General features: G+C 44.3%; 1 non-coding gene across 1 annotated transcript; it reads left to right on the top strand.

Moving 5' to 3' along the window:
- Window positions 1-2,776: 2,776 nt before the first annotated feature.
- On the top strand, window positions 2,777-2,849 carry TRNAR-UCG. Its single transcript has one exon. It is a non-coding gene; the product is annotated as a tRNA-Arg (tRNA).
- Window positions 2,850-4,089: the final 1,240 nt, after the last annotated feature.

Raw genomic sequence — 4,089 nt, 5'->3', positions numbered from 1 at the left:
GACGGCACAGCACCGGTGAGTTTCATTCTGCTGTGCACAGAGTCGCTATGCGTCAGAACCCATGCAATGACACCTAACAGCAACAACAGTAATGGGCAAAATGCTGAACAATGTAGGAAGCATCAAAAGATGATGAAAAGAATACATTCATTCAAGCTGTATTGAAAACATTAGTGAAAAATAAAGCTTCATGAATTGATTGAATACTAACTGAAATATTTCAACAAGATAATGAAGGCACTCACTTGTCTGTGCCAGGAAATTTGGAAGAGAGCTACGTGACCAGCTGACTGGAAGATATTCCATAGTTGTACCTATTCCAAAGAAAAGTGACCCAACAGAATGTACAAATTGTAGAACAATACAATTGATATCACATGCAAGTAAAACCTTGCTGAAGATCATCCAACAATGGTTGCAGCAATATATTGATAGGGAACTGCCAGAGGTTCAGGTTGGATTCACAAGAGAATGTGGAACAACGGATATCATTGCTGATATCAGATGGTTCTTGGCTGGAAGCAGAGAAGACAAGAAGAAGAATCAATGCATTTGAATTATGGTACCGGCAAGGAATATTGAAAGTACCGAGGAATACCAAAAGGACAAGCAAATCTGTTTTGGAAGACACACGGCAAGAAGGCTCCTTGGAGGCAACGATGGCAAGACTGTAGCATGTCCTTTGAAGATGTTTTCAGGAGAGACCAGTCCCTGGAGAAGGCCATCATGCTTGGAAAATGGAGGGGCCATGAAAAAGAGGAAGGACCTGGAGGAGATGGATTGACACTGTAACAATGGGCTCAAACACAGCAACACCTGTGAGGATGGTGCAAGACCAGGTGTGCGTCCTGTTGTACATAGAATCCCTACGAATTGGAACCGACTCGGCCGCACCTAACAACAACAACAAAAACAACAAAGACGTACAGTCTCAGAAACCTATAGAGACGGTTCTATCCTGTTTTGTAGGGTCACTGTGAATAGGAATTGACAGGGAGTTAACTAGGTTCATGGGCTTTTCTCACGTGACATTATAAACCATAGCAAGTTTGAGTAACAGAAGACTAAATATTAAAGAAAACAAAGACTAAATATTAAAGAATATTTGGAAGACTAAATATTAAAATATTTAGAAGACTAAATATTAAAGAAAATGAAAGTAATATAATAGAAAATCCAGGTAGTGAACCCGTATTTTTAGGAATTTCAAACATGGTTTATTTGGGATCTTCAAGCAGTGGGGAATGATGAATCAGTCCATGAATGTCGCATCCGTGATGCCCAACGCACCCAGGAAGAGGCTCACCAGGGAACTGACCTGGTCGCAGTCACTTCCAGTTTCTAAGGTTAGGATGTAATGAGAAGGAGGGCTCTGCCGAGGAGAGAGGTTAACGGGAAAGAAAACCACCAGCGCCCCACATTTCTAGGCTGAATTAGGCGTCGCCCCTCTGCGCACGCAGCCTTGAACGAAAGGGGAGACCTTGTAACTGCTCTTTCACGTCGGAAACCGGGCTGTGGACAAACGTCTCTCTGGAAGGCACTCAACGCCCAGTCGGTATCTTTTCCAGAAGAGGGGTGGCTTTGAAAGACTCCCTCCACTGAATTGAAGTCACCAAGGCAGAAATGGTCCTGGGAGGGGACTCTCTTCTCGCCACCCCAAGGTGCTTTCCATTTCCTCCCACAGGGTCGGGTCTCAGGCCCCACGTTGTCTCCATTCTGACAGCAAACTGAGCCCCTGTAACCTTGATGACAGAGATGCCGAGGACGTCACCAGGGCCCGTGTCACCTCTTGCGGTAACGAGCGTCACCCCGGCCACAGGCCTCCTTCTCCATCAGACCTCCCAGAGAGCCCGGAACCATGTTTCGCATCAGTTTTCATCACCGAGGAATACGTGATAAATAGTGTTGTAAATTGCTTAGATGCAATACTCCTTAGATTTTAGGAATCCTTACAGAATTTGTAAAATCTTTACAAATGTGTAAAATCTGTACGCCTTGCAAAAATCTTTCCACACTAACTTCCCTGACTAGTTTTAGCTTAACTGGGAATCAGGTGGAGATTTTCTCAACATTTTCGCCTTCGTTTCCTTTCATTTAGATTTCACCCTCAATAAAACATTATTGATATAGGTTCACAAATACTATTTCCCGTAATATCGTAGCTGAAAGATGCAAACGTTTGATTAAAATCAGCAATGACCCGAACGCCGGCAGAAAAACAACAGCGGGTGCAGATTCCGCAAAATCCCTCTAGTTGGGAAGCCATAGAGATCACTGCGGCCAGAGGAGTAAAAGGTTTAAACAGTGAAGTAGGGTTTAGGGGGAAAATGACTTTGTTGTTATAACTAATGAGAGGGATTTTTCATTAAAAAATGATACATTGCTGCTGAAATACTGCACAAAAAACGGATAGACAGTCACTGTAAGTGGTGTCACCACCGCTGGCAATGTCCCGTGTGGTCAGACCTACCTGCAGCCCCCTCCCTCGTGACGTCACTCCCTTTACAGGCTAAGGTTGCCTTTCGAGAGACACCCCCACCCTACCCCAGCACTCATGCAAAAGTTTGTTCAGAAAGCACTTCGGTATCCAGCTAAGGGTCTTGAAAAAATTGGAGTCCTGATTTCTCGTTAGTCGGCTGCGGTGTGACAGCTTTGGTGAAACGAACGGCATCATCTTTGAAAGCGACGTAAACGGGGACAATCATCTGTAGCACAGAGCCGGTAACACAGACTTTCAACTATTATAGATGCTTTTCCCAGACTCAGGATGTAGTAGGACCACGTGGCCTAATGGATAAGGCGTCTGACTTCGGATCAGAAGATTGAGGGTTCGAATCCCTTCGTGGTTGTGGCTGCTAACCTGTTTTTTCATTCACTAACTTCTGTTTTCTAGGCACAGCCGCCTACTTCTGATCTAAACAAAAGACCAGGCAGGAAAGATGGTACCTCACCAACAGGCCAGTATGAAGGTATGTAGGCATCCTTGGTCTTTGCGGACCTGTTTTCAATGGGTTGGCTGGCTCCTTAAAAATGTAAGTTCTGTTCTCATGGCCCGGCAGCACAGGGGCATCTTGTTTAGCTTAGCTTGTAAGCACCCTGCCTGATCCTTAAATCTCTCTCTTATCCATAGAAGATGACACACACACACACACACACACACACACACACACCACACACACACGGTTTTAAGTCTAAATGTCGCCCCCTTTCAAAGCAGAGAGAACCACATTTTAAAATCCTCCCGATTCAGGTGGATGTCATCAGAAACTTTGTGCACGTGTTCTGATCGCCCCGCGGCAAACTCCGCCCAGGTCCCCACGCAGGTCATTAATATCAAACGCAAGCAAAATTTTGCTTAAGGCCATCCAACAACAATTGCAGCAGTACATTGACAGGGAACTGCCAAAAATTAAGGCTGGATTCAGAAGAGGATGCAGAACAAAGGATATCATTGCTGATGTCACATAGATCATGGCTCAAAGCAGAGAATTCCCAAAAGATGATTACTTGTGTTTTATTGACATTGCAAAGGCATTCAACTGTGGGGACCACCATAAACTCTGAATAACCTTGAGACGAATGAGCATTCCAGAAGACGTCACTGTGCTCTTTTGGCTCTTGTACATGGATCAAGAGACAGTTGAATGAGCAGAACAAAGGAATACTGCATCGTTTAAAATCAGGAAAGGTGTGGGTCAGGATTGTATCCCCTTACCATACTTCTTCTATCTGTACGCTGAGCAAATACTCAGAGAAACGGGATGATATGAAGAAGAATGTGGCATCAGGATCGGAGGAAGGCTACTAACCATCTGAGATATGTAGATGACACAACCTTGCTTGCTGAAAGTGAGGAGGACTTGAAGCCCATCTCCCCTTTCAAGTCTTTGGGGAATATATCTAGAAGTGGAAATGCTGGGTCATGTGTTAGTTTTATTTTTAGTTGGTTTTTTATAAAGGAACCACGGCACTATTCTTCTACAGGGGGTACTATTTTGCAGCAATGCTTAAGAGTGCCAATTGTTCCCCGTGCTCATCACACTTTATCTTCTTACTTCCGTGTGAGTTTTATCTTAGTAGTTCTATTGG

Source organism: Echinops telfairi, unplaced genomic scaffold (assembly GCF_000313985.2).
Source record: "Echinops telfairi isolate 266 unplaced genomic scaffold, ASM31398v2 ScPeMD7_7441;HRSCAF=8479, whole genome shotgun sequence".
NCBI lineage: Eukaryota > Metazoa > Chordata > Mammalia > Afrosoricida > Tenrecidae > Echinops > Echinops telfairi.
The sequence above is the reverse complement of the archived record's forward strand: the minus strand, read 5'-3'. Positions and strand labels throughout refer to the sequence as shown.